The 12,597-nt window shown below is 37.8% G+C and overlaps 1 protein-coding gene across 2 annotated transcripts in view; it reads right to left on the bottom strand.

Annotated features, from left to right (window-relative positions):
* The window catches only part of LOC130905895 (TBC1 domain family member 10A-like), a 44,039-nt gene continuing 31,442 nt past the window's right edge, over nt 1-12,597 (bottom strand). Inside the window, exons 12-13 of one of the 2 annotated variants that reach the window (XR_009061163.1) lie at nt 5,859-5,959; nt 1-161 (exon numbers count right to left, since the gene is read on the bottom strand). The gene's annotated coding sequence lies outside the window, so the exon portion shown is untranslated. Of the gene's footprint in view, nt 162-5,621; nt 5,960-12,597 lie in introns of those variants that run through there. The other variant, XR_009061162.1, reaches the window with a different exon arrangement.

A 12,597-nucleotide genomic window follows, 5' to 3' on the forward strand; every position in this document is an offset into this window, starting at 1 on the left:
TCGACTACCATTCATTTTAAAATCAATGAAAGAGTCGTTACCTTATCACTGTGCAGCTAACGGCCAAATACTAAAGCTTCTTCGTCTTCCATTCTACGATTGCCCGTGGATATGCCCCGACATGCACCACCGCAAACCAACATGGTAAAAGTCATCAGACCCTGAATTAATTAGAACAACAATAAGAACACATTCAAGCTTGTTATGTAAACTGATAGCAGCCCTAAGGATAACAGTTTAGACAGTTTAAGAAAATAGTCAAGAGGGATTTATTTTAGGGCTGTCAAACGATTAAAATTTTTAATCGAGTAAATTACAGCTTACAAATTAATTAATCGTAATTAATCGCAATTGAAACCATCTCTAAAATATGCCATATTGTTCTGTAAATTATTGTTGGAATGAAAAGACACAAGACGGATATATACATACATTCAACATACGGTACATAAGTACTGTATTTGTAAAATATTATATATATATATATATATATATATATTAAAATAATAGATCAACAAGATGGCATTAACATTATTAACATTGTTAAAGCGATCCATGGATAGAAAGACTTGTAGTTCTTAAAAGATAAATGTTAGTACAAGTTATAGAAATTTTATATTAAAACCTCTCTTAATGTTTTCGTTTTAATAAAATTTGTAAAATTTTCAATCAAAAATATAAACTAGTAGCCTGCCATTGTTGATGTCAATAATTACACAATGCTCATGGGTGCTTAAGCCCATAAAATCAGTCGTACCCAAGCGCCAGCAGAGGGCGACAAAAATCCAAAAAACACAAGTCACAAGTTGGCATTGCACTGTGCTGTCATTTTAATCTGTTTGAGCGGGGAATGTGCGTTAATTGCGTCAAATATTTTAACGTGATTAATTTTAAAAATTAATTACCGCCGGTTAACACGATAATTTTGATAGCCCTAATTTACTTTTTTCATTGTAAATAGGGTCAGCCAATCTTATTTACTGTATTTTCTGGAGTCACACTTTTTTATAGTTTCAATGTACTTAGATTCCATTGACACCTATGTAAGTTGATACCATTGACATCCATGGACGTCCAAAAATTTTCCCATTCATTTTCAATGGCAAAAAAACAACGTCCCCAAATCAGTAGGAAATGACCAGATATCAATAGGACGTGTACCCCAAATGTCCCTGATTGCATTGACGCTTATGTAGGGTGATGCCATTGACGTCCATGGACGTCCAAATTTCCCATTCATTTCTAATGGCATTTTATCATGTTTTTTCATTCTATTGATGCCAATGTACTTGGATTCCATTGACACCTATGTAAGTTGATACCACTGACTTCCATGGACGTCCAAATTTTTCCCCATTCATTTTCAATGGGAATTTTTTTATTCCCCCCCAAATCAACAGAAAATGACTAGATATCAATAGGACGTGTCCCCCAAACTTCCCCAATTCCATTGACGCTTATGAAGGGTGATGCCATTGACGTCCATGGACGTCCAAATTTCCCATTCATTTCTAATGGCATTTTATTATGTTTTTTCATTGTATTGATGACAATGTACTTGGATTCCATTGACAACTATGTAAGTTGATAACATTGACTTCCATGGACGTCCAAATTTTTCCCCATTCATTTTCAATGGGAATTTTTTTATTCCCCCCCAAATCAACAGAAAATGACTAGATATCAATAGAACGTGTCCCCCAAACTTCCCCAATTCCATTGACGCTTATGGAGGGTGATGCCATTGACGTCCCTGGACGTCCAAATTTACCATTCATTTCTAATGGCATTTAATTATGTTTTTACATTCTATTGATGCCAATGTACTTGGATTCCATTGACGCCTATGTAGGTTGATACCATTGACGTCCATGGACGTCCAAATTTTTTCCCATTCATTTTCAATGGCAAAAAAACTATATCCCCAAATCAACAGGAAATGACCAGATATCAATAGGACGTGTACCCCAAATGTCCCCAATTGCATTGACGCTGATGGAGGGTGCTGCCATTGACGGACATGGACGTCCAATTTTCCCAATCATTTCTAATGGCGTTTACATTGTTTAATGCCATTGACTGGCATTAATGTCCATTCTATTGCTAGACCTGAGTGGGGCTAAGATCTGTATCTCCACAGAGGAAAGACCCAGGTGTAATTTCTCCCGAAATTGCAGTTTCTAGTTAAATTTGCTATTCGCCAAGTCCAACTGTCCCCCTTACTTGCACATGCTCAAAGGGCCCCATGTTGCCTGTTGGCTGGGGCCCCTGGGGACCCTTGCTACGCCTCTGCATGCGGGTTATGCCATATCGTCCCTACCAACGTTGAGACCAAACCTACACCCTTGAGTCATTGACACAATTTATATCAGCGGTTTGCCCACAAGAAAAAATGCCAATTAGCAGCACTTTTTTCTATTTGACTGAACAGGACTTTTGTCTTATTTGTGGACTGAATTTTTTTTTTCATGTTTTTTACTCAGAACCTTTATTAAAAACGTTAACAAGTTTTATGTACTTACAGTACAGTTGTAGACTACAGTCAGGAAGCTGCAATAAAATATTTCATTTGAAGGAAATCGTCATCCAATTTGTCTTTATTCTTTCTTACAACATGCCTAAAACAACTTCAATTTAAATTGTGAAGGTAATTGAAAAAAGCGACATTTATCCGATTAATCGTTTAATTAATCGTCTGATTTATCAATTTTAAAAATAGTCGTTAGTTGCTGCCCTAATTTCTGAATAGTGAACTGCAACTACATGGCAGATTATTGTACTAATATTTAGTACCCTTTCCATTTGTGTACAAGCAGCATTCTCCCCCCCCCCTCTGTGTCCCAGGTGGGCCCTTTCAGTCCACAACTCTGCACGAAGAAGTGGGTGGGAGGGCAACAGTGGCGCCGACCCAGTGACATTTAGACACAACTACTGTATCACTCAACAATGTCAAATCCTAAGCACTGATCCCTTCCTCCTGTGCTAGGCGCTCATCCTTCCCCATTACACATGCCTTCCTCTCATTATAAAGCCTTACGCTAAACTCCTCTGCTTTTACCACCTTTTTCCTCCTTTTTTTCCTTTTATTTTTTTAAAAAATTGTGACGCACGCAAGATGTATCAATTTTACGACTTTAATTGTGTGTATTAAACTCCGCCCAACTTGTGTCTTATCCTGCTTGTTTGTCCGTCCTGGCAAAAGCAGGAAAAACCTGCAAATAAATCAAAGTGAACTTCCCATCCTTTGGTGGCACCGTGTTCTGTTTTTAGCCAAGTGTTGGCAGGGATGTCAACAGAAGGAAAAGAAGAAAATTATTTTGGTTGGTAGGTATTGTTTCGTTGTTTGCTAGTTGGGTTATGCAAATTCCAGACATGATATTATACATTTATTTCAAAAGTGTGGTCAATTTAGCGGTATTTTTCCGACTTCATTCATATGGCAGTAGGTCTAAAGTTGGCCCCCCATCTGGCGCAAATTTATATCAACATGTAAATTGTTTGCGCCACATGTGTGCTGCTTTTTGCTTTTAAAGTTTTTGTTTGTGCTGCTATCGTTTTTAAGATATTTACAATTATTTTATCGGTTAATCTGGGATCAACCAGCCCCATAGCTTAACTAAAAATGGCTAAAAACTGTCAATCGTGTGTGCTGTTAAATTTTTCCAGGAAGTAGCATTATAATCAGTGTTGTTAATCTTACTTTAAAAAAGCAATTAGTTATAGTTACAAATTACTTCTCCCAAAAAGTAATTGAGTTCATTAAAAAATACATATATATATTAAAAAAAGGCATGTCCGATATTTTTTTTAAAGATGCACCGATACCGATACTAGTATCGGCAGGGGGCGCCGATCCGGCCCAAAATGGTGGTATCGGTATCGGCGAGTACCAACAAAGACGGCGCCGATACCATTTACCGGTCCATTATTATAACATTTGACCACAGCCTTTTTCTCCTCCTGGCGCTCACTACACTCTGTGTTGTGTGATGACACGTGAACACCAAACAGCTATCGCTATTGGCCTGCTCCAGACCAATGAGAGCGGGCCAATAGCCACTCCTGACCAATCAAAAGGGGGCTTTTTCATATGGACGAAAAACAAACCAGGAAATATGGGGGCGCCGCGGCGGTCGGGAAATATTTCCAAATAGAAATCCCGTCGATTAAAATCAATGGCTGCATGCAAGATTTGCGGCCTGAAAGTTTGGAGATGTGGAGTTAAATCGGCCAGTTTCAATACCTCGAACTTGATAAAACATTTGAAGACGGAACGTGAACGAACACAACGAGTTTGAGCCTGCAAGAGCAGGACTGCTATCCAGAGGAAGAAGGCCGCTGGACCGGAGCAACAATCTCTGGTCAGTTCACTTCGTCTACTTTACTTTTATTGTCTTTTACTGAAAGAAATGCCGCAGTAATTTGGGAAGTGTTTCCAAAGTATTGTTGCCACCTTTCAGAAATAGAAATAAGGGACTCCCACCTCCCGAAAAAAAGGAGAGACGAGATGCCGTGGTCAATTATTATTACTTATAATTGTTAGCGTCCGCAAATGCGGAAACAAGGTTGAACCTCGAAGCAGACAACAAGCGGGGGATACATAAAAGGGTTTAATGATTGCAAACAAAAAATCACACGCGATCGCGGGACAGTAGAAATAACAAAAGGAGTCTGTGACAGCAGGTCGACGGACAAACTAAGACGATAGGCAGCGGTTACAAACGAGAGCAGCACACTAACAGAAAAACCCAATGCAGGGGCATAACAAGCAAATGTAGCTGATTATCGTGCCAGATGTCAAATAGCGATCAGCAAGGCAAATATCTCGGCAGCCTTCTCTGAGATCACCCGTACTTAAATGCTGCGTTGATGAGCCTGCATTGGATTCAAGTGCCACGCCCCCACGCCCAGCAACAAAACACAATCTAACCAGCAGCAGAATGTGACAATATTTCATGAAAGTTGCACTGTTTGGACTTTGAGAGGTTTAAAAAAGTTTATTCAGTTCATTCAGAGTTTATTATTATGAATTTATTTTTACTTTCTTACTGTTGGGCTAGTATTATACATGTTTTATTAATTTCACAAATTTAACACTATTTTGGCCTTTGAGAGCAGAAGGTTTATTCAACTATTGTCTACTAGGGTTTAGTGTACTTTTTCCTATTTTGCAAAGGTAAGCAACAGCCTGACAAAGCCTAGATAGCAATGATTTCACATCCAATTATGTAGCTCTTTGGAAAAAAAAAAAAAAAAAAATATATATATATATATATATATATATATATATATATATATATAATTGGGGTGGTATCGGTATGGTATCGGTATCGGCCGATACTGCACAGCCAGGTATCGGTATCGGTGCCAAAAAATGGTATCGGTGCAACACTAATTTTTTTTGCCGATTCTGATACTTTGAAAATGACGTGATCGGACCCGATCAATCAGGATGCCGATCGATCGGGACATCTTTAGCAGCAAGCACTCTGAGCAACATATAAGGTGGCATACCAAGTTGTTCAGTGTAAACATCTCTATTTACATTGGTAGCAGAGAGTTGGGGGGGGGGGCGCGAAACATTTACGTCTTCCTCCTAATTTAGAAGCACTGTGTTAAAATAACATTAAATTCTTTTCAAATATACCCCCCAAAAAAATTTGAAAAAATAACGGGCTGTCAGAGTGCCGCGAGTCCAGCCAAAAAATAAAGAAGTGCGACTTAAAGTCCTGAAAATGTAGTATTTTTCCAATGTTTGTTTGACCAAATTAACATCTTTTTTTGCTGTTTGAGCCAGAATAGAACCACTCATTTCAGCATAAAAACACAACAAAGTAAAAAGAAAAGTGTGGTCTTACTTGCACCCGCTTGACTTGATATGAGTTGCCCTAACAGTCCACCTGTGACCCTTAATAGATTTTCATGTTGTTGCTGCTGTCCTCTCCTGTGTGGCCTTGCCCTGTAAACCACACACTGTGATCACAATGAGGACTTCTTTCCATTTATGCCCATCATCTATCAGTGACAAGTTAATCACACCGAGCAGAAAAATTGGATGTGATGCTAAAAAAACAAAACAAAACAGAAAAAGCAATCCACCCTAAAAAACAAACACCCGCCAATAATTTAGAAAAGAGCATCTTTGATCTTTTTATCCAGACCTTGCATGTTTGAGGGACACTTTTTGGTGATACTTGTGACGCCCCAACAGTGAGGTGGTATGTGTGTGTGTGGAAAAGGTGGGTGGCAGTTGTTTGATGTGTGTGTTAAACTGTCACAGACAGCATGCACGCACAGAACGAGAGCTAAATGTTTTGGGGGGTTGTGCAGAGACAGCTGGTTCCTCAAGGCTTTATTTGTAGCAGTGTCTGAGTCACTCATGACATATACGCTGTCCTTGTCGCTAAACTTTAGCATAGCATTTGTAGCGAGACCTGCAGGTCAATTGGTTTGGTGGCAAATTGTACTGATTTACCCGGAATTTAAAGGCATTTTGGAGCAGATTTTCAATCGGTGACATCAAGCTAAAAATATCCCCTTAGTAAAAAGGCACAAAAACGAATGCGTTGTATACTGTATATCGTAGGGTGACCATATTTTGATTTCCCAAAAAGAGGACACTCAGCCCGGCCTCGAGATACTTGAATTTTACTCGAAGTCCACTCCAAGATGCCGATATAACTTTAATATTAGGGCTGTCAAACGATTAAAATTTTTAATTGAGTTAATTACAGCTTAAAAATTAATTAATCACAATTCAAACCATCTATAAAATATGCCATATTTTTCTGTAAATTATTGTTGGAATGGAAGGATAAGACAAGATGGATATTTACATTCAACATACGGTACATAAGTACTGTATTTGTTTATTAAAACAATAAATCAACAAGATGGCATTAACATTATCAACATTCTGTTAAAGCTATCCATGGATCGAAAGACTTGTAGTTCTTAAAAGGAAGCGTTAGTACAAGTTATAGAAATGTTATATTAAAACCCCTCTTAATGTTTTCATTTTAATAAAATTTGTAAAATTTTCAATAAAAAAATAAACTAGTAGCCCGCCATTGTTGATGTAAATAATTACACAAGGCTCATGGGTGCTGAAGCCCATAAAATCAGTCGCACCCAAGCGCCAGCAGAGGGCGACAAAACTCCAAAAAACACAAGTCACAAGTGGACATTTGCACTGTGCTGTCATTTTAATCTGTTTGAGTGGGGCATGTGCGTTAATTGCGTCAAATATTTTAACGTGATTAATTTAAAAAATTAATTACCGCCCGTTAACACGATAATTTTGTCAGCCCTATTAAATATATTTAAAGTGTGCCTCCTCCGTCCAGATAGAAAAATTCAGTTTTATTAAAAAAAAATAAAAATAAAATAAATAAATAAAAAAAACAGGCCTATTGCCATACAGTATATATTATAGAATATATGGAAATATTTTTTTACTGAACTGGTTACTCAACAGGCTTCATTCTTCCTGAAAAAAAAAAAAAAAAAAAAACGAATAATGATGAACATATATATAAAATGCAGACCCATGGAAATGTAGTCCAGTCAATACGCACACACAGTAGGCTATGTGCCAACTCAACATTTTTATAAATTACTATCACGACAATTGTCGTTGACAGATTATTATTCCCACTCAATTTTTATTCCCATTCAGTGTTTTAGATTGTACACAAACAATAACCAAAATAAACTGACAAGCTATTCAACCAGCATGTTTCCAAACGCAGCACTTCAAAACTACATCGCCCATAATGCCTAGCGCGACTGAGCAAACTGATAGCTACCCTGTTAGCGAGTACCGGCCGAGGCAAAATCAAACTTTGCTATAAAAGTTTACAATCATCGGCAGCGCAACGATGCAACACCAAACGGGATTTTACAGATTACGCCAGTACAAATCTCAGACAGAAGTCAACAGTTGCCATTATATACGTATTTATCGTAAAAAACTCTTAACTGGGCAGGCGCTCCTACTTAAAATATAATACTAACTATCAACCGACATTAGATGGTGGTAATTCCCCACGAAACAAAGGGTAAACTGCCAACAAAAAACAAGAAGAAGATCTACTCCTTCTCCCGCCCCTACTAGTCGGAGCCATGTCAACGCAGGCAGGTGCTGCCTCCTAGCGGCCGGAGGGATTCTCTTCAAATTGGTACCATGAAAAATCATAAAAACCGGACATTTTCATGAATTTATGAAACCCGGCCGAACACTCCGGAGAGCACGTTATAAGAGGACATGTCCGGGCAAAAGAGGACGTTTGGTCACCCTGGTGTATCGTGATGCTTTGCATCCTAAAAGGTTATTGATATGCTCATGCCAAGAATCGAAATATCGTTTTAAAAAGGTGTCAATGTTTATAAAATATATATCAAAGGAACCAACAAGTTACTACCAAAATCTTCCACCATAGTAGTGTCTCAGTCAACTCTACTGCTGCCATTGACGGCGGTCGTCGCCCAATCCAATTAGACGGGGAAGAGTGAATGAACATTTGTTCGTTCGTTCGAAACCAGAGCATTCACAGTCACTCTTTCCGATTTTCAGGGCATTTACAGGTCAATTTCTGCTCATTGTAGGGCATTGACAGTAAAATAAAATGCCCCAAATTCAACAGATAGTAACCCTGAAACGCTCCAAAATCAACAAAAAGTGACTGGAAATCAACAGGTAAATGACCTGAAATGGCCCAAAATTATCTCGTTGCCTGGCATGGGCGGCCACTCACAGCCATATAAGTGGGAGGGGCCCGTTCGAAGTGGGAGGAGTTCATTCGCTGCCACCATCGCAGTTCAAATGGATTGGACGTCTACTATTGATAAACATATAGCAGAAGGATGAAGATGGCTTGTTTTTGTGTTTATTAGTTGTTTTCTAGAATGATTTTCTGACCAATGTATTTATAATCGTTGTATTGCCACACCATGAGATCGTTATCATGAATTTTGTATTGCAAATCGTATTGTAACGTATCATGAGGTACCAAGGTACCTATTGTGCTCAGGTTGAATTGGTCTTTCTAACCAGAATTAGCATTTAGACTAAGAATGTGACAATATATTGAAAAGGTGATATATTGCAATTCTTTGTAGCCTTAAAAGTTAACGATATGCTCCCGCCAAGGATTGATATATCGTTTTAAAAAGGGGTCACTGTTCAAAAAAAAAAAAAAAAAAAAAAGACAAGTTGCTAGCAAAATCTTCCATAAGAATAGTGTCTACGTTAACTCCAATTCGTTTTGACTGGACTGGACATCAACCGCCGTCAATGGCACTGAAACCAAAGCATTCACAGCCAGTCTTGTGTGAGCATTTACAGGTCAGTTCCTGTTCATTTTAGGGCATTTACAGGTTACTTCCTGTTAATTTTGAGTCACTTCCTATTAATTTGGGGACATTTTCGAGACACTTCCTGTTCAGTAACCCAAAATCAACAACGAAGTGACCAGAAAATGCCCCAAAATCAAAACGAAGTGACTGAAAATCAACAGGAGATGCCCTGAAATGCCCCAAAATTAACTCACTGCCTGGCATTGGCTGCCACTGACTGCCATAGACGCCCAATCTGTTTGAAGTGGGAGGGATCCAGTTCAAACGGACTGTACGTCTACTCGTGATAAACTCACACTCCAATTCAGATTAAAATTTGTTGAATATCGTTGAAAGATTTCCTGACCCATGTATCGATAATTGTTGCCATATCGTGAGCCTTGTATCGCAAATCAAATATCGTATCGTAAATTACCCACAGGTTCCCACCCCTAATTTTGACTGACAGTAATTTTGAGAAAATGTTGTGTCATGTTAGCCTTTGATTAGTTCTTATTTAAATGGCAAAAAAAAATCTACAGGGAATGATGTAAAACTTTTATCAATCTGCCTTAATTTGCAGTTTAACTTGTCAGGTACTCCTGCTGTATGTTAGCATACCATAGCATTTTATCACTAAAACTAGCAACAAACACTAGGTCATTTTCATGTGATGCTAATCAAGAATTTCAGCTGTTCACATTGCAAATAGCACCTTAATACAAGGCCAAATTTTGAAAAGTTATGGATCTCACCATTCGACAACACTTCCGCCTCCACTTCCTGAACTTAGCTTGATCCCGTTTTAAAATCTATCGAGCAACAATTTAACATATTCATTAGGGCTGTCAAACGATTAAAATTTTTAATCGAGTTAATTACAGCTTTAAAATTAATTAATCGTAATTAATCGCAATTAATCGCAATTCAAACCATCTCTAAAATATGCCATATTTTTCTGTAAATCATTGTTGGAATGGAAAGATAAGACACAAGACGGATATATACATACAACATACTGTACATAAGTGCTGAATTTGTTTATTATAACAATAAATCCACAAATGGCATTATTAACATTCTTTCTGTTTAAGTGATCCATGGACAGTAAGACTTAAGATAAATGTTATAGTTACAAATTATAGTAATTTTATATCAAAACCCCTCTTCATATTTTCGTTTAAATAAAATTTGTACAATTTTCAATCAAAAGTAGAGTTAATATAATAATAATAAGAATAAAAATAACAATAATAAGAATTGAGTGACCAAACTCTGGGTAATGCCAGTTCACTTTGCATTGTTGTTTAGCTGTGTGAGAATAGGGCCTCATTACTACAGACTTAAGTGCTTTTCTTTTTGTGAACATTGTTTTTTTTTAGAGATAGCAATATTATTTTCATTGTGCTTTCACTAAATGATACTTCTGTTTGTTGTGAAGGAGTTGCAGAAGCGTATTCCAATAAACAGCGCAGCCCAAAGAACGCCTGCGTCCACTCGCCTTTATAACAGATATATTTCTGAGCATATCGTACCCAAAATACAACAAGAGACACATAATTGCCACTAAAAGAAAGCAAACTTACCGAAATATGTGTGGAACACAAAGCAACAGCATAAACGTCTCACAACTACTAATTCTCCCACTATTAGAAGAAATAACATTAGTATGGAATGGCGCTGCGCTGCCCCCAAGCGGCCGGTGGCATTCTCTTCACTCTAAATGTCCATAAACGGCCTCATTGAAATCTGTTTGAGGCAACGGCGAGAGCGGCTCATTCAGTGCATGCGTTAATTGCGTCAAATATTTTAACGTGATTAATTTAAAAAATTAATTAACGCCCGTTAACGCGATAATTTTGACAGCCCTAATATTCATGCATTAATCCTCAATCCATGCTAGCGATTTGCTGGTTTTCATCAGGTATCTAACTACATTAATGCAGCCAAAAGGGACACCACAGGTACCCCCAGACATTTTGGCGTCCCTCCCCTTTCATTTACTAATTGTCAAAAAAGCAGGCATTTGACACCAGCTTGTTAGCCACAAAGGCTTCAAAGTAGGAGACGTTAACACCTTTTGTTCGTTACCATCAGTGAAAATGGTAGCGACTAATGGGGCCCTATTTGTGGCTGAGAGTTTGCTGGAGTGCTAGAAAATCTGGGGTTGTGAGTTTAATTCTCAGTTGGGCCTAACAAGCAAAGCTTCAAATGTTATGTGTTATGGACTGGCCTAGTAATATTTAACTGATAGTACAATGATGTCTCTGTTTTTACATATAATGCATTATGAGTTTTTAGGGCAGACACAGATTAATTCGGTGTTCTGAATGTCAGATGGAGCAGGATAAAGGGCCTTGTAGCAGTTAGAGCACTGGTCTAGTAAACCAGGGGTCGTGAGTTCAATTCTCACTAAGGCCTTTCATCTATAAAGGAAGGACTCATTAATAATTTGACTCATCACCCCAAGATTGTACACTAAATAGTTGTGCGACAATACAGCGGTACATCTACTTAAGAATGTCTCTACATACAGAATTTTCAGACATCCCAGGAATCTGACCAAGATTAGTTCTGATTGATGTGCCAGACTGATTTGCAGCTACTGGAAGCGTCTGGTTGAAGTTATTGCTGCCAAAGGGGGCACAAAATATTAAATGTGATGGTTCACTTACTTATTTTCCCCCCTTCTGTCATTGTTTTCATACTATCCTCATTAAAAAAAAATGAAAACCTATAAATGTTTGGCTGGTTTTAGTTAAAGCAGACACTGTTCTTTCATCAGTGTGATTTTGTCAAAGATCTGATCACTTTGACTTTTGGGCCAGGGGGCGCAAAACATGTTGATGACCCCAAAACACAGTGATGGCAATAAAATTAACTTACAAGATAATTTATAATAATAAGTTGAAAATGAGCGTTTTTTTTTGTTTGTTTGTTTGTTTCCCATCATTCTTGAGGGGAATTCTAAATCAGGCTGCTTAGGACAGCTACAGTATACCCGCCAAGATCGTCATCCATTGAATATGGTACGCCCGTCGGTGTCATGCCAATGTTGTCACCCCAGTCAAAAATTGTATCCCCTGGGCAGAGACATATGGAGGTAGATTTGTGTCTTCATTATTTGATTAAAAAAATGTGTTTGAATGCAAAAACAAATTTGAAACTAAAAAAAAAATGCATTTGAAATCTATTTATCTTTGATTTTTTTGTTGTTGACTGCAGTCATTTTTTTTTTTTTTTTGATTGAACCAACTTTTT

The sequence above is a fragment of the Corythoichthys intestinalis genome, chromosome 17 (genome assembly GCF_030265065.1).
Source record: "Corythoichthys intestinalis isolate RoL2023-P3 chromosome 17, ASM3026506v1, whole genome shotgun sequence".
Taxonomy (NCBI): Eukaryota; Metazoa; Chordata; class Actinopteri; order Syngnathiformes; family Syngnathidae; genus Corythoichthys; species Corythoichthys intestinalis.